Genomic DNA, 21,238 nt, shown 5'->3' on the forward strand with positions numbered 1-21,238 from the left:
AAATATATCAAGCAACCTATAAAATCTTCACAAATGCCAGACTTCCTCATTATCTTGCTCAATCCACCCCCCCCCCCAGTCACAACTCAGAAACTAAGAGGTGCACTCAGGATAAATAACATTGAGTAGTGTGGATTGCCATGAAGTTATAGGGTGGATTTATATGTCCAATGTTTTCAGGGTTTCAATGTTTTACTGTGGCCCCACCTTCAAAGTTTCTTTCTTTCTCAGAAGGCAAGGATTCTGGGAGATGGGTAAGCATGGAGTCTGGACATCTTTGAACTATTCACACAACCAGTATTCAGACTGCTTTCAACACTGGCAAGGAGGGAATTAAGACAGTGTTGCATTAACGGAATTGAGCCAGTATGGTGCAGTGACTAGTACCTTGAACACAGAATCATGTCACACTATTTTACCAGGATCAGGTAGGACTATTTGTTCATCTAACTGAGTATTGTCTACTGCAGGGGTGGAGAACCTCAGGTCTGGGGGCCAAATTTGGCTCTCCTGGGGTTCCAATCCAGCTTTCCAGGGTTCCTCATCTGGTCACACACTGGTTTGGTGTTTTCCCAGGTTTTGTGCAGTCCCCCCCCCCCTTCTATAAGCTTGAAATGTTCATAAGAACATAAAAAGAGCTATGTTGGATCATACCAAGGGTCCATGTAGTCTGTTCACACAGTGGCCAACCAGCTGCCCATAGGAAACCCCAATTAGGACATGAGTGCAATAGCACCCTCCTACCTATGTTCCCCAGCAACTGCTGTACAAAGGCATACTGCCTCTGATACTGGAGGTAGCATATAGCCATAAGGACAAGTAGACATTGATAGCCTTCTCCTCCAAGAGTTTGTCTAATCCCCTTTTAAAGCCATCCAAATTGGTGGCCATCACTACATCTTGTGGTAGTGAATTCCATAGTTTAGCTATGTGCTTCCTTTTATCTGTTCTGAATCTCCCACCAACCATCTTCATCAGATGACCCCAGGTTCTAGCATGATGAGAGGTGGGAAAATGTCTCCCTATCCACATTCTTCACACTGTGCATAATTTTGTATGCCTCTATCATGTCTTTCCTTACTTGACTTTTTTTCCAAGTGAAACAACCCAGGTGTTGTAACCAGCCTTCATAGGGGGGTTGCTGCAGCCCCTTGATCATTTTAGTTGCCCTTTTCTGCACTTTTTCCAACAATACAATATCCTTCTTTAGTTGCGGTGACCAGAACCGTACACAGTATTCTAAGCGTGGGCACACCATAGATTTGTATAAGGGCAGTTTGATATTGGCAGTTTTATTCTCAATTCCTTTCGTGATTATGCCTGACATGGAGTCTGCCTTTTTCACAGCAGCTGCACACTGGGTTGACATTTTCACTGAGCTGTCCACCACAACTCCAAGGTCTCTGTACTGGTTGTTCTCCAAAGACTTTGTTACTGGTAGTAATAGTGTTAAGCTAAAATATGCTGGCATTTTGGCCATTCCCTCTTGCTTCTGCTCCCACCCCTTCTGTCTTTGTTCCCATCCACTTCTGGAATGTGGCCCCTGGGAACTTATCTGAAATGGAATTTGGCCCTTGGTATGAAAGAAGTTCAACATCCCTGTTCTACTACTCTGACAGGCAGTGGCTCTCTGGGAACCAGACAGAGGTCTTTCCTATCAATTTCTACTTGCTTTTTATCATTGGAGATTCCAGGAACCTGGGACCTCCTGCATTGAAGACATGTGCTCTGCCACTGAGCTATGGCCTGTTCCCCAAAGTCTCGGGCTTTGGTTAGGGAAACCCAGATTTCTGCAATGACATAAGAAGGGGACACACCATGTATGCCACTTTGAGTTCTTTGATGGAAGGGCAGGATAAAAATAAATGATAGCCTTGGTTGGAACCCACTGATTTCAGTGGGTTGAAGCAGACATAAGTCTGCTGGGTTTTGGTCACTGTTGTTCCAAAGGTGCTCCAGATGTATCAGCTTTCTGGCACATGGAGTGTGCACTACTGACCTTACTGGCATTTAGGGATGTACGAAACGTACTTACCTTTCTGGGGCATCCACGGTGGGGGGGAGGCACTCTGTCCCTCCCCTCGGAATCCTCCCCAGCCGGCTCCACTCCACGGTGACTCTGTGGAGCTGCTGGCCAGGGCTGCCTGCAGCCAGACTTCCGTCTGCTGCTGGGCTGTGCCGGCTGCAAATGGCGGCCGCTGTAGCAGCTGCCATTTGCATCCCTGCATAGGCCGTGATAGGCTACATATATATTTACATAGCCTATCACAGCAAAAGGCAGGGACGCAAATGGTGGCCATTATGCCATTTATGTCCCTGCCTTTTGCCATGATAGGCTATGTAAATATATACGTAGCCTATCACGGCAAAAGGCAGAGACACAAATGGTGGCAGCTACGCCATTTGTGTCCCTGCCAAGCCAAGATAGGCTATGTAAGTATCTATGTAGCTTATCATGGCCAAAGGCAGGGACACAAATGGCGTAGCGGCCGCTATTTGCGTCCCTGCCTTTTGCCATGGTAGGCTTCGTAGATACTTACGTAGCCTATCACAGCTTGGCAGGGACACAAATGGCGGCCGGCATAGCGGCCACCAATTGCAGCCGCAGCCTGGCAGTGGCCGGAAGATGACCGGAGCTGCCGCTGCTGCCACCACCACCAGGTGTGCTCCATCTTGGGGGGATTCTGTGGGGTGGGGGGGGGATTGCTCCGTTCCGCCACGGACTCCAGGGGGCTGGATCCTAAAGAATCTGGCCTCACTGGTGTCCGTGGCGGCATTCTCCAACATCCCTACTGGCATTACCCTGCCATCTCAGCTCAGGAATCCATTTTGCTCTGGAACATATGGCTTACGAACAGTGGTGCAGCTAGGTAATTTTAGACCCTGGACTTCCATGATTTTACAGGGGCTCCCTTTAGGTGGCCATGCATGTTATTTCATCTGTGGAGCACACAAGTAACATTTAATTTCATTCATTTCATTTATTATATTTCTATACCACTCCATAGCTGAAGCTGTCTGGGCAGTTCCCCCAAATTAAAAATGATTAAAATACAATATAAAATGTAAAACCATTTGCATAATGACATAGAGCAAATAACACACACAACAGCAACATATATCTAAAACAAAAATGATATGACTCTTCTTCCCTCCCCGATGGCAAAGGATAAAATGATGCCACTTTGCACCCATTCAAAACCACGGCCATTTAATTTTCTTTTTGTACCAGACTTTCAGATGCTCCCCCCAGCTTTCTGCTTCTGTGCATGTATATCTAGCAAGTCAATATACTTGGTTCATAGTCACTTATTTCCCATTTTAATATTTAAGCTAGAATTGGATTTTCATTCTGTGGTAGGTTTTTGTTTGTTTGTTTGTTTGTTTTGCTGGCTACAGAAATGTATTTTTTTCCCATGACTGAACACATAATTACTCTTGTATTTGTTCTCACAGGTGTTTCTTATTTAAAAGAAAAGAAAAGAAGGAAGAAGTCCTAAAATGAGTCAAAAGGAAACAAAAACACCCTTCTCTCTGCCATCTGAAATACATTTGCCAATGATTGCAGAGAATGTTTAACGCTCTGTTCAGATTTTGGCGGCTTTTCCACACGCTCGTGCCTGCCAGGAGTGGCTTTCCTAAATGTGCGTTCTTTTCATAATGCAGTTGCGGCACACGCACACACAAAAGGAACATTCAGTTCAAAATATGACATTTATTGCAGTTAACGGTAACTTCTGAGATACTGAAAGTTTTCTACCTGTCAGCAATTTAATTATAAAAATGGAACTGATCCTAATGCCAGCAGGGGCAGTCCACCATGACGCAGCAGGAAACAGGAGATGCTGAGGGGCAGGGAATGGTGGGAAGGTGCTTGGAAGGCAGAGCTGTGTGTGCCACTCAACCTGCCCACTGAGCTAGCCCGCTGCCCTCAGATGCAGTGGAGGACGTTGCCCATCCCCAGCATTGAGGTAAGATTTAACTGCCTGTCCAGTACGTGGAATGTGGGGGCGGGTGCCGCTGGCACCATCTTGTCCTTTGCCTCAGGCAACATAATGCCTTGGACTGGCCCAGCTGCCAGTGAAGTCAGTAATGGACAATCTATTAGGGGTAGGATCTGTTCCGATATTCCCAGGTAATGGGACAGGGAAACTGTTCTGGAGAGGAGGATTACGCTGTCTTCAAATTATTGCTGAACAGGAAGACTTAATGAAAAGTTGAATCAGTTCTGATAATATCTGGGCCAGAGACTCCTTGGCTAACCCTTTCTGAACCGCTGTCATTTACTGAAGACGTAGACACAGTTGGAAAATTTATTCCCTTCAGTAGATCAGTTGGTAGAATGGAGGACTGTACTTAATCAATACAGGCATTATGCCTCTGCGTCATTTATTTATTTATTTCTATACTGCCCGATAGCCGAAGCTCTCTATGTGGTTCACAAAAATTGTGTATGAGTTGACATTGCACTTATGTCCTGCTTGTGGGCTTCTCACAGGTGGCTAGTTGGCAACTGTGTGAACAGGATGTTGGAATAGATTAGGGATGTTAGAGAATTCTGCCACGGATCCCAAGGAGGCCGAATTCCAGTGACTTCAGCCCCCCAGAATCCGTGGTGGAATGGAGCAACCCAACCCGACCCACCACCCCGCGAAAGCCCTGCGAAACAGAGCCTACCTGGCTGTGGCTCTGGTGGCAGTGGCGGCTCCGGCAGTGGATGAAGCAGCAGTGGCAGTGACGGTGGTGGCTCCGGCTGCTGCCAGGCTGCTGAGGCCAAAAATGGCAGCTGTTGTAGCGGCCGCCATTTGTGTCCCTACACCAGCTCGTGATAGGCTATGTATATATTTACGTAGCCTATCACGGCTAAAGCAGGGACGCAAATGGCGGCCACTACGCCATTTGCGTCCCTGCTTTAGCCATGATAGGCTACGTAAATATATACGTAGCCTATCACGGGCCGGCGTAGGGACGCAAATGGCATCCCCTACGCAGGACGCCATTTGCGTCTGCAGCAGCCCAGCTGCAGCTGGAGGCCCTGCTGTGTGTTGGCCTGGCTGGGGAAGGCTGTCCTACTGTAACTAACCATTATACAGAAATACAAATTGGGACACTTGTTCAGTCCTTGCCCTTACATTCTGAAAAAAACTAGACACATAAAGGAAAGCAGGTGGTAACTAAATTTGACAAGGCCAAACAATGAACTGAGTTCTTAAGAGGCAATTAGATCCAGTTGGGTCCAGGTTGATCTTCCTTAAATTATAGGGGCATTTAAAGAAAAGCATGATAAATCATCCTGCATGATAAATGTTGCACTTTCATAGAAATTCCCCACCCCATATCATTATATTGTTGTTTAAAATTGTTTCATATTGTTGTTTAAAATTGTTTTAGATATATGTGTGCCTCCCTGTGTGCTGTCTGTTGATATGTTTGTATGTATATGTTTTTTATAATGTATTTTAAAGGTTTTAATTTTTGTGGATGACCCAGACAGCTTTGGCTATTGAATCATAAATGAATGGATGAATTGTACACTGGATCTCCTTTCCTGGTGGTAGTGGTGGGACATCTATGGGAAAAATCATGTTCCAAATGCATAGCAGAACCATACAGATGTGACAACATCTGCATGTGTTTGAGCTCAAATCAGTGTCAGCTCAGACTAACAAGACACCTCACTGGAGAGTAACAAAGAAACCGGTCTGGCTATATTACCCTGGTTCTTTTTCTTTGGTGTTTAACTTCATGCGATAGTGTGGCTTCTCAAACTGGCTTTTGCATCTGTTGATATCCTCGTAGGACTGTCAAATTTTCAAGAGCATTGAGGCAAGTCAGCATGTGCTGTGTGCCAATTTAAAATTGTGATGGGTCTTAAACCCCCCTCAAGCACTTTTCCAAGTGAGCTTCCTAGCAGTAGCCATCTGAAGTTTAATTCCTTCATTTTCAGTCTTTCTCACGGCCTCGTTTAAAGTTGATAAATGATAATTGACTTCTGTGATCACGGAAAGATGCATTTACTTTAGTTGTCCCTTAACAATCATGAACTGAGATGAAATATGGTGAAAAGGGCTGCAGAAAGCCATCCTATTTTCTACCATTTTCTTCCTTGATCTCAGTAGGAGGAGGAGGCTCTGCCCATTGATGCAGTTAATCTTTTCCTCTTTCTTTGCTGTTCTCTATCCACCCCAGTAACTGAACTTATTACAAACTTGGATTGTGTTTATCTCACCCATTTTAAAATGATTTTCTTCAAAGGATAAAAAAAACATAGAAGAAAAGGAAAAGGGAGAGGGTTTCTTTATTTATTGTTCCAAAGAAATGGATGTTACTTGTCCTGAAAAATAACAAGGATTTTGGGGGCATACTTAGAGATGCTTTCCACAGGTACAAAGAAGAAACAGAGAAATCAGAGAAGTGAATTTATGGGGTGGGGGAGACATCTTCCCACAACACAGCCACTGGGGGACAAATTAGGTGTGATATCGAGGGAAGGGGGAAATAGAAATGTCAAACTGCCAGGCTAACATGTGATAACTACAATAATTTCATTTCATTTATTTCATTTCTATACCTCCCAATAGCCAAAATTCTCTGTGTCAAACACACACAACGATGATTATCAAATTGCTATTTCAAACAAACATGCGTGTGCGCACACGCACATGCTCACACGTGCCACTGATTGCCAAAATTCCTCATAAGATTTCTAAGAGCTCCCAGATAATGTAAATCTAGAAAAGGGGTTGGAATCTGGGCTCCCCGGCCCAAATCCAGCTCTAAAGTCTTTCCTCAATGGCCCTAGCATAACTCCTGATCCCAAAGAGTTTCCTCCCACACACTGCTATGTAACTTAAGGGATGCTTGAGAATTTATAATGTGGTCTGTTGTTTTTTTTAAAGTGAACTGATCTTATTTGCACTTTCTGGACTAATACACAGATTGGAACAAAGTTATTCAGATTTTTTGTTTTTCAATGCATTTTGCAGTACAGCTCCTGCATTGCAAGTGTACCAAACTGTGTATAAAAATGCATGTTTGGGGATAAAATGCATAAAATGTGCTTGAGTCTTTGCTTGCTTTCATTTCCCCCTATCCAGGGTTTGCTTTGGAGGCTCCACTTTCTGAGGTCCTGTTCTAGTGAAGACCATGCCACTGGTATGTATAGACAGGTTTAGTCACGATTGTTGTTTTGCCCTGTAAATATAATTTCTAACTTTGCTCAGGTTCTGTTCTGTTCTATTCCCTTTCCCCTTTTTGTAAATAAACTTACCACCTATCATAATTGAAGGCATGTGCTTCATTCCAATTAAGCCTTGATACTCAGTCCAGACCCTTCCTCTTGGTTATTGCTACTGTTTAAGGTTTCAGGCTTACAGCTCTGAAATAGAGGGTGCCAGCTTGGGCCCTTGTTTCATTAGCCTTAAGGGGGTCCTGTAAGGTCTGAGAGTCCCCTGGCTCAGGCTGAGTTGGACGTAAGGGGTGGTGGCAGCCTACCTTGCTGGGTTGGTGTTCAATCCAAGTAACCTTTTGTCCCTCCCTACACTGCTGGGTGTTAGGGTACCCCCCTTCCTCCCTTCACAACATCAATAGTGAGGACCCTTTTTGAGATATTGTGGACAGTTCTGCCATCTCGTCTCTGAAAAGGAAAAGCTGCAGAAGAAGTAGAAGCAAAATGGTGTGTGTGCTTTCCTACAAAGACAGGCTAAAGCATTTGAGATGGGCTTCCCCAATCTGGTTCCCTTCAGATGTGCTGGACTTCAGCTCCCATCAGTCTCAGCCAGAATGGGGGGGGGTGGAGGAGGAGGAGGAAGGGAGATCTCTCAGTGGCTATTAGCTATGACAAATGAGATCTACAACAAAACACTGCTATATGGAGTGCAGTGCTCCTGTTCAGGATTCAAGCCAGCCATGGCCTTTTCCAGGATACTCCATTCCCCTTCCATCTTTTTCCACTCTCCCCAACAAAAAATCCGCATTTGGCAGCTGCTGAGCATGCTCAGTCCTCATTGGGCTGTTTTTAGTTCCCTGGGATTTTTTTTTAGCTCCCTAGGATTTTTAGCTCCCTGGGAATACTGGGAGTTGTAGGACTTTTTCTGTCTAAACATGCAAAGGATTGCCACCTTAGCTTCTGATCAGGTATACAGAGACTCCAAGAGCCTCTGAAATTAATTCTTTTCTATATCCCTTTATCTTAGAATGGGCAAGTAATAGGAGACATCGTCTTGTCTTTTCCTCTTCTTCCTTCTCTTTAAATTGACTAATGAAATTGTCTCTGTGTAACCCATTCATAATTACAGCATGTAAAGCAAATCCCTCCAGATGCAGAATGTCGCTGACATGAAGTACTGAATTCATTTCCTTCTTCACTCTTTCAAGACATCCTTTCTCTCCTCTGTGATGAATCCAGCTGGACTATATTAGCTATACATTCTGCAAACTAGAAATGAACTTCTGTCACCCCATGTGTATGGCATTGTTGGAATAATGGCTCACTAATTAAAGTGAGTGGCCAGGCAAAATCTATTACATTAAACACGAGGAGATAGAAGGAAGTTCCTTGCTTTCATATAGAAAAGAGGACAATTTTGCATTCTTTTCATTTTGTAGCAGATTTTTTTTTATTTTTTTTAACCCAGAAAGACTGTTAACTCTGATCCACTGAGAAAATGGTGCATATATTATTTGCAATCACTTGTAAAGAAAATTCATATTAAATAATCATTACCACTCTGCCCTGAGCCCTCAATGTCACCAAGGGAAGATGGTTTGGATATAATACAAGCGGATATCAGTTTAATTCATTCTGTCAGGCAGCAACAAGGGAGCAAACAGAAGCATGGCCATTCCATCCTCTCAGCTATGAGACCAGCAAACTTTGGCTCCTTCTCTCCTGAAATTGTTTCCATTATAGTTGTCAACAAGAATTTGGAAATTAAGAGCTAGTGCCCGAGTTTGCTTTTTTCCTCTTCCCTCTTCATCCCTTTTTCCTTTTGTGTCATGTCCTTTTCGATGACAAGTCTGAAGGTAGGGACTGTCTTATTCTTGCTCTCTGTAAGCCATTCCAAGAGCCTTATTAACTCAATGTAACTCCTCTGGGATTTATAGTTTTGTGATGATGCTGAGCCCTCTATGTGAGAGATCTTTAGTCCTCTAGCTGTAATTCAGCAGTAGAGCACATGATTTGCATGCAGAATGTCCCAGGTTCAATCCCTGGTGGCATCTCCAGGTCAGGCTGGGAAAAACTCTGAAACCCCGGAGAGCTGCTGCTGCCCACCAATGTTGACAGTACTGGGCACAATAGACCAATATTATGATTCAGTATAAGGCAGCTTCCTGTATTCCTAACAGAACATAGTTCTTAATGATTTGGGACTGTGGATTCCATAAGAGCCTGTCTGTCAGTTAAGATCAGCCACCAAGGTCCTTCTCCAAGTTCCCCCAACATTGGAACTTAGGTGGGTGGTTACCAGAGAGAGGGACCTGTCTGGGATCCAGGATCATATGAAAGTTTACCTTGCATACAAAATAAACAATATCACTATTATGTGTTAGGCTCCAACACATCTGAAGGGGAACCAGGTTGGGGAAAGCTGCTTTAGTGTGTCTCTCAGTGTTTATAGCCAAGAACATTTATTCTGCTACCAAGGTGTCATCAATTAATATTGACCCTTTTTGGCAGGAACAAAAATGAGGCTGGGAATCTTCATGAGCGGGTTGCATTGGAAAGTTTTCCCTGCTCATTGTTCATTTGTGCTTGTATTGATTTCTGGAGGTGGGGTGGGGATGCAACAATGCAAACATGAAGGGAAGCAAATGACCATTAATATTTGTGCTATCAAGCCAAGAATCATGCAAGATAATAAACATCGTCTTGATGACTCATAAATACTCCAGGCTAAAGGAAAGAAAAGAGTCTATTGATGTGATCATTCTTGCCTTCATTAAACATGTTTCAATTCTGTAGAAGCAACTGTAGCAAGAAAACAATTGCTTCGTGGGTGGCTGCAATTAGAATGACATCATGCAGCATTAGGAAGAGGGTTAAGTAAACTGCAGCTCCAGTCAAAGGATAAAGAAATTCAAATATTCATATTAATGGTATCCCAGGCCGCAGACAGGTTTTTCTTCTTCTTACACTGAAGGGTTGGCGGTGAGGTGTTGGCTGCACTGATTTATTGGTGGCCAAAAGAATGATGGCACCACCAAAACAACTGCTCACCAGTTGTTTTCGACTTCAACTCCCTTCAGCCCCAGGCAGCATGGCCAATGGTCAGGAATGTTGGGAATTGTAGTCCAAAACTTCTGGAGGGCATCAGATTGGGGAAGGCTGCAGTATGGGATGGAGTCCATCAATTACAGTTATATCACACTTTTATCCCATTGGGAAATTCAGGGTGTTATACAGGAGGTTCCCCATTGTCATCCATCAAGAACTAGCCCTTCAGCAAGATTGCTGCATTGTGTCCCTTCAGACTAGGGTGGTCACATACAAAAAGAGGGCAGGGCTCCTGCACTTTTATTCATTGTGCAGGAGAAGGATGCAGACAAGCTGGAGAGGGTTCAGAGGAGGGCAACGAAGATGATCAGGGGACTGAAAACAAAGCCCTGTGAGGAGAGACTGAAAGAACTGGGCCTGTTTAGCCTTGAGAAGGGAAGACTGAGGGGAGATAGGATAGTGCTCTTCAAGAAATTGAAAGGTTGTCACAGAAAGGAAGGCCAGGATCTCTTCTCAATCATCCTAGAGTGCAGGACACAGAATAATGGGCTCAAGTGACAGGAAGCCAGATTCTGGCTGAACATCAGGAGAAACTTCCTGACTGTTAGAGCAATATGACAATGGAACCAGTTACCTAGGGAGGTGGTGGGCTCTCCCACACTGGAGGCGTTCAAGACGAGGCTGGACAGCCATCTGTCAGGGATGCTCTGACTTGGATTCCTGCACTGAGCAGGGGGTTGGACTTGATGGTCTTATAGGCTCCTTCCAACCTATGATTTTATGAATGTTAGCATGGCAAGGTACACATGCTGAAATTCCCACTCTCAAACAGATTGGGAACTGAGCATGGGGAGTCGGGTTTTTTTTTGAAGATCCGAATTGGGCCCCTGTGCCTACTGTAATGGTGGGAAAAAGGGACATTTGTGGTAGATACAGATTTTGAGTAATGTATGTTTTAGCTAGGGATATCTGTTGTTTGGAAATCTGGCCCTTTTGGGGCTTGATGGATTTCTGCTGCCTGCTCAACTTGGCTTGCATTTTTGAGCCAATCCCTAGGTTTTCCCTGAACTCTGGGGACTTTTTGCAGCTTTTATTTGGTCCCGGCCACAAATTGTGCAAATGTGTGTAATTTGCACAAAATACAGCTGTAATTTGTGCATGTTCCACAAATTATGCAAATTTGTGTACATTGTGGCTGTGATTTGTGCAATTTGAAAAATATGGAAAATTCACTAACTGGCCCAACTCACTGCAGACAGAGCCAGGCCAGTTAGTGGAAAACGGAACTAAGTCTGGATTGGGGGGGGCATGAAAGCTCATCATGCTCCACCCCCTCAAACAGCTTCCTTCAACATCTCTCATTTTGGCTGTAGAGTCTTGTCACATGAGAGGAATCATGGAGCTATGCCTGCTGGTTCTATCCTCATGTCACATCTCCACCAGTCCTACCACCCCACAAGTTGGGGGAGATCTGAAGAGGGGATCCTGTTCTACATATGTAGGCTCCCCTCCATAGACTTGCAATCTAATGGAGATGACACAAAAGGAAAAATTGATCAGGAGGGAAGAGGAAAAAAAAGCAAACTCAGGCACTAGACATGTCCTGTCTACTGACCTTCCCCCAATGTGTGGTGGGGACAGGGCCAGAAGCTGTGGCCCCAATCTCCTTGTAATGTGATGTTAATTGCATGAAGGGAAAGTGCCAGAATGCAGCTTCAGATATAGATCTGTATGCAGTTTAACTCAGAATAAGGTGGACAGCAAGTAGAATAACTGAATCAGAAGAGACATTGCAGACTATCTAGTCCAGGGGTGTTGACCTTCAGGCCTGTGGGCCAAATCTGGCCCACCTGGAGACTCAACTTGGACCTCAAGGGTTCCCCAGATGACCAAGCTCCTTTCCCCAACCACCAATCCTTGGGTGGTTTCCTGACTCCCCCCCCCCCACACTCACACAATGGTTGAAACTCCTCTTGTATGGCTTAGTGGCTGGCATTAAGAGTTTTAAACTAGAATATGCTGGTATTTTGGAATTTTGGCCTCACCCTTTCTGAGATGGCCCCATTGTCAAGAATGAACCTGGGGGTGTGGAGATGTCTGGCAGTTCAGATTTGGATTCAGAAGGGAACAGCAAGAACAGAGGGTGGCACCCTCCTTAGTGAGCCCAGGTATGGCATGACTTTCTTCCCAAGACCTTGACACACAGATGGCCCAGCCTGAATGGCTCCCCCCTTCCCTCACCATGAGAACTCAAGTTTTGGAGGGAGAGGAGGAGAGAGGCGAGGCCATGGCATGACTTGAGGGACACTAGTGTCTGTTGCAGCAGAGCAAAGCGGGAAAAGTTAGGGGCCGGGCTCAGATGCTCTGCCAGGCTAGCGACTCATGGAAGCCAATGTAGGAGGGAGCCACCCTAAAAGAGGGACATCCCTGTGAAGCAAGTCTGATTGTGCAGTTCAGACTGCTGGCAAGTTCTTTAACTTCCATTTCAGCTCCTCTACTGATATGCGCAGAGGTGTGGATTACGTGGTTCTATGCAGTCTGAGAGTTTCCTAGAATCTGCATTTGTAAAGAAGCGAGTCGTTGACTAATAAGGTAGTGTTGGTCTGAAGCTTTGTTTCCTGGAGTGTGCTGATTGCAAAGGGAGAGGGTGAAGGAATGTGATGCCCATCCTCTTTTGCTGTCAGTCACACCCTCCACCGAAATGTGCCCCCACCAAGAGCTTCTCCAAAATTGAATTTGGCCCTTAGGCTGAAAGAGGTTAGACACTCCTAATTTAGTCTAACCCATCATTTAATGTAGGGTCTGCGCTACAGGGTGCATGCACAGCATCCCTGATAGGTGGCCTTCCAGCCTCTGCTTAAATACCTCAACCAGTGAAGGCTGGTGGCTTCGATTTCAGTGAGGTGTGAATCCACTCTTGGTTTAAGCCAGAACCAGCCAGAATGCTAAAGGACCTATCCAAGGTGCTGAATCTCATCCACAAGATGGCTTCAGAACCTTGGATAGCTCCTATGGAGGTCTGGCTGGTTGTGACTGAAACCTAGAATGGATCCACTGCCCTACCAAAATCGGAGCCTCCACTGCCCCCAATGAAGGGGAGTTCGCCATCTCCCAAGCCCGTCTGTTCCACTGCCAAACAACTGTCAGTGGTAGGAAGTTTCTCCTACTGTTTAGCCTCTGGCCCTTATAGTCACCATTTTGCATCTGGTTCCACCACTGCCACTTGTTTACACTTGGGTCTGGGCTCCACCACCACTCATCCCACAACTTGAGGTCCACCCACCCTACTCTTTTCCTTTGTCCTGCTGTGGTCCAGTTTTGAGATGCGCTACTGAGACCTATGAATAAAGGTGATAAAGGTATGACTGCATGCTCCAGAGGCAAAGAAATGATCATCTCCCAAGCGTCTGATGCCTAGGGCTGATTTCAAATGCTTGGCCCAGACATATTTTTCCCCCTTTTTTTTTTCTTTTGCAGGTCATAGCAATAATCAGAAGATGGGAAAGAACAGCAATGAAGAAGTGACATTGATACATATTAGGGGAAAGCAGTAATGGAAGAACCCTGTGAAAGATAGTGATTTTTTTTTTTTAATCATTGGACTAACTATAGTCCTGTTAACGGTGTCATATTACATTTTTGCTATCAGCTTATTCAAAAGTGTAGTTCTTACTAATAAAAATTGAAAAGACAATCAGGTTTGTGCAATCATATCCAATTACCTTGGGCGAGAGGACATTTCTGCAGATAGTTCGTTTGCCCAAACATTGGCTCCAAATTGGATCCTTAGGCTGCAGCACTAAACATCCACTTACCTGGGAATAAGCTCCATTGAACTCAGTGTGACTTACTTCTGAGTAGGATTGTACTCTAAAGAATACAGAAATATATTTCATGGGGCTTGAAATAATTTGAATGTATTTCAATTTCATGACCTTTCCAAACATATTAGAAATAATTAATTCCTCTGTGTCTTAGATGCCTGTGTGAAATTTGTCAGTGTGGTATTGAGGCATTCTAATTCAAATGAGGCATTTTTCTTTGTAAATAAACCATCCTTTCAGGCCAGGGAACTGTAAAACTTCACAGGAAAGACAAAATCAGTGAATCCTTGATGCCTCTTTCCTTTCCCTCCCTCCCTTCTGAAGGATTTTAGGCTAATTCCAAATCTAATTATTTATCACAGCCTAAAGCCTGGTAGTTCAAAAGAGAAACTTTATATTCATGTAAAATGTTATTTTCCCAAACCAAGGGAAGTTTAAAACTAGTTCATTTTCTTATCTACTTTTTTTTTTTTAAAGTATTGGTTAAAATTGAAAATACTCTATCTTGCCCGCAGGGCTGGACCAACCACGAGGCAGAGTGAAGTGGCTGCCACAGGCAGCAAATGTGGAGGGTTGGGAAATGGTGGTAAAGTGTTGAAGGACAGAGCAGTGTGTGCCACTCAGCCTGCCAACCTGCTGCCCTGAGGTGCAGTGGAGGGTGCTGTCCCATCACTGGTGATGAAGCATGATTCCACTAGGGATGTCCATTGCTGAGAAAACTGGTCCTTTTTTTTTGGCTCAGCCGAGTTCCTCAGCATGTACAACACGCTTCGTGCCCGCAAGCCAAGCTGCAGGCTGTTCCCTGAACTCTGGGAACTGTTCTGTGCACTACTTTTGGAAGGTTCTGCAATTTGTACAAATTACAGCCAAATTTGTGCAAATCATGCAAATACACCCGTGATTTGTCTAAATTGCTCAGAAATTTGCACAAATTGCAGACCTTTCCTCCCACTCCAAAATATGCAAAATCCCCAGAAAATCTGCAAACTGGCCCAACTTGTTGCAGATAGAGTCAGGCATGGCAGCGGGAACTGAAATGAAATCTGAGGGGGGGGGGTGAGCCTAGGAAAACTCATTGAACTCCACCTCTCAAAGAGATTTCTCCAGTATCCCGAGATTCAACTGCCAGTCCAGGCCAATTGGCTTCGGTATGTGGAATGGGGAGGGGGAATATTATCCTTTGCCTCTGGAAGCATAATGCCCTGGGCTGACTCTTCTTGTGTATGATGATTTGGCGTAAAAATAGTGCTCTGGGTTCCATTTAAATGGGTGATTTTCAGGGTTTTTTGCATCGGAGTTCACTTTCCCCTAAAGGTTTACTTTTGCCCTTCATGCTAACACATTTTTACTAGGAACTGGGATGTGGGGGAGGGGGGATGCATGTTTGAAACAATCTATCAAACACTTCCTGAATATAGGGAGCTGGTCTGTCAGGGAGTAGGTCAGAAATCTTCTCCCCAATATGCTAGCTTTTCAAAGTACAAAAAGAAGGAGGCATGCAACCCCCAGCTGCAGTCTACTGTAGGACAGTCTAGCTAGACCCTCATCCCATGATTTTTCATTTTGGAGCAGAGTCTGGTACTTTTGCTGCACCTTTTGTTTGGGTAGGATTAGGGATGTCAGAGAATTTCACCATGAATCTCGGGGAGGCCGAATGCCAGCGCATTTGGCCCCCTGAAATTGGTGGCGAAACGGTCTGCCCCCCCGCCTCCCCCAGGACGGGACTTACCTTGTGTGAATGTCCCTGGTGGCGGCGGCTCCAGCGGCGGTTTGGCGGCGGCGGCTGCGGTGGCCGGTCTTCCGACCGGCTGCCGCCGCTGCCATTTCCAGTAAAAAAAAAAACAAAACCCCCAAAACGTGATAGGCTACATAAACATTTACATAGCCTATCACGGCTATATTTAAAAAAAAATACCATGATAGGCTACGTAACTGTTTATGTAGCCTATCACGGCTGAGTGAAAAAAACAACAACCGTGCATATGCAAATGGCGGCGCCCATGGGCACCGCCATTTGCGTTCCTTGTTTTGGCACGTGTAGTCTACGTAAACATTTACGTAGACTACGGCGAAAATAAGGGGAACGCAAATAGCGTTCCTTTATTTTCGCCGTAGTCTACGTAAATGTTTACGTAGACTACACGTGCCAAAATAAGGAACGCAAATGGCGGCACCCATGGGCACCGCCACTTGCGTACACGCGGTTTCCCTCCCCCCCACTCAGCCGTGATAGGCTACGTAAACATTTACGTAGCCTATCACGGCTGACTGCAGGGACGCAAACGGCGGTGGCTACGGCCACCACCATTTGTGTCCCGGCCTGCAAGGATTTGTGGCGGGAGGGATGGGGGGCCTCCCCCCCGGCCAGAATTTCGGGGGGGAGGGATGGGGCGCCTCCCCCCCAGCCAGAATTTCGGGGGGGAGGGACGGGGCACCTCCCCCCCGGCCAGAATTTCGGGGGGAGGGACAGATCGCCTCTCCCCCACTGCGAATCAAGTTTCGTGAAAGGCAAGGGACTTTCGTACATCCCTAGGTAGGATTGTGTCATCCTCCGTGCAACTCCACCATTCACCTAGGACTGATAAAGAGGCAGAAACCCTGTTCAGGCATTTGAATTGGAGAGGTCTAACACTGTGTAGGGCATCTTTCCCCAACCTGATGTCACCCAAACATTTTGGATCACAACTCCCAGCATTCCTGACCATTGCCAATGCTGGCTGTGGCTGATGGGTGTTGAAACTCAAAATGTCTGGAGGGCACCAGGTTGGGAAAGGCTGTTATAGGGAGAAGGGCAGGGCTGGTCCAAGACATTTTGCTGCCTGGGGCAAAGAACAAGGTGGTACCCGCTCCTGTTTCATATACAAAAGCCAACGGTACTGGCAGATGAATCTGTCTTCAATGCTGATGATTGGACAGTATCCTCCATGCACTTGAAGAGATCATTTAGGGACTGCAGAGCAAGTCACGTGGCACAGAGGTCTACCCTCCAACACTTTGCTTTTGCCTTCCAGCATCTGCCACCAGAGGTGACTGCTTCACTTTGCCCAGTTGTAGAACCAGCCCTGGGAATGGGGCTGTGCACATTGACCCCACGCCCTACATCTATGTGTGTGCCACCCCCACAGCCTCAGTTCCCAACCTCACTGCATGAAGGGGGGGGGGCATTTCTGAAGAGGAGTTCTACTCATGTTTACTTGAATGCAAGAAGAATTCTCCACTTATCAGAATCCCTAATTGCATGGAGGGTTCTATTTCTGTTCAAGCCAATACAAGTAGGGATGGGCAGATCACTTACCCCATTCTGGGTGGGTGCGGGGGGCGTGGGGGGGAGGCAATCCATTTCTCCCCCCCAGAATCTGTCCAGGCTGGCTCCACTCTGCCTTGATCCTGTGGGGCCTGCCACCAGCTCCGCTTTGCTGGCGAATATGGATACGGCTGGCAGCCATTGCCATGCCGTATCGCTGAAAGTCAGGCTCCGGATGCAGATGGCATAGTGGGTGCCATTTGCAGCCATAAAGCTGGTAGATTAGCCTAAACGCAGCTGTAAATGGCTGCATCTAGGCTAATCTACCAGCTCTATGGCCGCAAATGGCGCCCACTATGCCATTTGCGTCCAGAGCCTGACATGGCAATGGCTGCCGGCCATATTGACATTTGCCAGGGATGTGGCCGGCTCCACAGGATCAAGGCAGCAACGGATCCAGCCCGAAAGGATTCTGCGCGGAGGTGGAGGTGAGTGCTCCGTTCTGCCACAGGCCCCAGTGGGGACGGATTCTTGGAATCCGGCCTCACTGGGGTCCGTGGTGGATTTCTCCCCCATCCCTAAATACAAGTAGAATGTCCCTTCAGACATGGCCATTCAATGCAGCAAGGTTGTATATAGTAGATGAGCCCAGTATACATGGCTCCAACCCCCTCACACTAGATCAAAGGAGGCTGGTGGATGTGATTTCAGTAGGGCAGAGATTCCATTCTGGTTTTAGTTACAACCAGTCAGAAGTCTAAAGAAGCTATCCAAGGTGCTGATCCCTATCCCCAAAATGGGCCCAGCACCTTGGATAGCTCCTTTAGACCTCTGGCTGGTTGTAACTAAAACCCAGAATGGGAGCTCTGGCCCACTGAAATGAGAGCCACCAGCCTTCCCTATGCTAGAGCTAGGTGTACCTCAGGTAGCCAATTGATTGGGAGAAGTGTGGTAGCAGCAACAGTACAACCTCTGAACTCCTGTGAAGCTGTGTTATAATGAAGTTGGACCATTTGCCCATCCACCCAAGTATTGTCTCCTCTTATGGGCAGTGGCAATTCAGCCTTCTCTGTCTTCTCTGATCAACAGCAGTTTCTCCATCCCGGCTACCTCAGGTCCTTTTCAGTAGAGATGCAATGGACTGAACACAGGATCTTCTACATACAAAGCATGTGCCCTACCACAGAACTCCACAGTGGTTGGATTATATGAGGAAAGTAGGGGCAGCCTTAATCAAATTCACAAAACCCTAATGTGCCCCCTAACAAGCCACACACCCCAAGCCACACCCCCTAAGAACCATAGCTTAGGGGGACCATAAGGAAAGGTAAGGGGGCTGGGTCCCCTTGGCACCCTATAATTTGAGCTACAGAACTGCAGCCTGGTTCACTCCTTGGAATGTCACTGCAACCTGCTCTAACATCCCCTGGTACAATCAAAGCAAAATTGTCTGAAGCCTGTCTGAATGACTTATGAGCATTTTTATTTGGACAGAGCAGCAGGGGAACTATTTTTTAATCTCATTTCATTTTTAATTAAGTTATTAATAATAATGCAAGAACAACAAGAACAACAGCAATGAAGTCTGTACTTGATCAAGCATTACAACTTTTCCATCAGTTGCCTGTCAGTCCCATTACCTTAGCTATCACCCAAGAATATCTTTCCATAATGTCCCATGAGTGAGTGGCTGGCAGCATCTCTGCTAACACACATAATAAAGAGATACCATGTTTCAAACAATAAAATGTCAGTCTCTGGCTCTCTGATGCAGTTGTTCTGTCAGTTTCTCATTGAACACATGTTCCATGGTGGCTGGTGCTGCCTGTCCAGGGCAAGTTCCTGCAGAGTTTTCCACTCCCTCACTATTTCCTATCTTGCTTCAACTAGGGCTGGACAGATCAGTCCAGTGTTGGTCAATGTCAATTTCACATGTGTTCATTCTGAATCAAATATAACTCTGTTGTAGGCATGTTGGAGGAATCCACTAGGGAAGGGGGTCAAGTTCACTAAGGTTTCAGCAGCTTGGAGCCCCCAGTCTCTGGCTCACTTACCTGTGAGTTGGCCTGACTCGATCTGTATTGTGTCAGGACAGCTAGTGCATTTTTGGGGGTTTCCTGTCCTCAAAATAGACATTTATGCAAATTGTGGCCACAATTTGCATAATTCATGCAAATTTTGGCTGTAATTTGCATAATTCATGCAAATTTTGGCTGTAATTTGTGCACATTTTGGCTGTAATATGCTTAATGTGCACAAATTGTACCCACAATTTGCAGAAGTTATGCTTATTTATGGCCGCAATTTGCACAAATTATGGCAGCCGCTATTTGTGTAAATGCTGATTTTAAGGGAGGAAAACCCTCACAAAAGTTCCCAGATATGGGGAAAAAGCCCCCCGGATCGGTTTGCAAATACAAGTTGAGCCAGGGGCTCCAGGGAAATCCAGCAAACTCAAAGGGCCAGATTTACCCACAACAGCCATCCCTAGTCTGTTGCATCCCATTTCTGCGTCCATCTATGATTAAACCCCCCCACACAGACATTATGGAAATGCATGGAAATTAACTCAGTTAGTGAACTACCCTTCAAATACACATTCTTGTATGAATTTTACCCTGAAATACTCATTTTGTATGCATTTTAGCCCCCAAAATTTAATACACATTTTAACCTAAAAGGTACATCTTTATATATGCATTTTGGTACATCACTCAGATAATTTGGATAACTGCAAAAACTGAAGAATAGCTATGTTCCAATCCATCTATTAATTCAGAAAGTGGGAATGGGGTTGGTTTGCTTAATGTTTCAGACTGAACAAAATCCTCATGCATCCTCAGCTCCCATCAGTGTAAAGGTAAAGAGTTCTTTGTGCCGTAGGTTCTTATTTTCTCTTTCAGAGATAAGTAGTACGGCCAGTGTTAGGTCTGGTTGTCCACTGTGTGAACAGAATGCTGGACTAGATGGACCCTTGGTCTGATCCAGCATGGCTCTTCTTATGTTCTTATGTCTGTATATACCACTTTACCTGCTATTTCTGATATTTCCATTAATGCTTTTTCTTCAAAACCTTTTTTGCCCCTCTACATAACAGCCACATATGGTAGAACAGGGTATTGAGTCTCTTTCAGCTTGAAGGTCAAATTCCATTTTGAAGAAGCTCTAGGGGGTGGCATTCCAGTGGAGGGCACAGCCAAAGGAAAAAGTAGTGGTGTGGGGAGGGAGCAGGGCCAAAATTCCAAAACTACCAGCATATTTTAGCTTAAAGCTTTCCTGCCAGTAAGACAACTTCAGCAGAGGCATTTCAACCTTTTAGAATGGGAGGAAAACTGCTCGGAAGCTGAGAAGCCACCAAATGATTGGTGGTCAGGGAAAAAGGAGTGTGACTAGGATAAGGAGGCATGGCCATGTGGGGAACCCCAGAAAGCTGGACTGGAATCCCAGGTAGGTGAGATTTGGCCCCAAGGCTGGGGTTCCCCACCCCTATGGTAGGAGGGTCCTGTCATCCCACATTATCTTGACAAAATTTGCTTACCTACTGCTTAATTTAATTTAGGTCTGCACCAGGTTTAATGAGGCAGATGAACTAGGTTGTAGCAGAGAAAAAATATTGTTTAAAATATTTAATTCCAGTTTTGTGGGCTTTTTTTACAAACACATTTTAAAATACAAATTAGACATTGGCCTCTCAAGGATTTTTTATCATTATTTTTAGTTCATCAGTACTACATTATTAGTCATTTCCTTTGATCCTTGTTTAATTTGTCCATTTTTTAACTTTTGCAATATTCTGGATATTTTCTTTCTGCTCAGTTGTAATGACCTGGGGTTGTAAACAAGAACACTGAACCAGAACTGAAACTGAATATGATGTAGGATGAATGGGTTGGGGGAGGTCACTGCCTACTCCTTTCTTGCAATCTTGTCTAAAACCAAGTGTCCATCCAAACA

The 21,238-nt window shown here is 45.4% G+C and overlaps 1 long non-coding RNA gene across 1 annotated transcript; it reads left to right on the forward strand.

Annotated features, from left to right (window-relative positions):
- Positions 1-3,831: 3,831 nt before the first annotated feature.
- On the forward strand, positions 3,832-13,901 carry LOC146338453 (uncharacterized). Its single transcript, XR_014784751.1, has 3 exons — positions 3,832-3,971; positions 7,098-7,155; positions 13,694-13,901. It is a non-coding gene; the product is annotated as an uncharacterized LOC146338453 (long non-coding RNA).
- Positions 13,902-21,238: the final 7,337 nt, after the last annotated feature.

This window comes from Heloderma suspectum, chromosome 9 (genome assembly GCF_057233095.1).
Source record: "Heloderma suspectum isolate Gila_16-S chromosome 9, 16-S_ref, whole genome shotgun sequence".
In the NCBI taxonomy this organism is placed as follows: Eukaryota; Metazoa; Chordata; class Lepidosauria; order Squamata; family Helodermatidae; genus Heloderma; species Heloderma suspectum.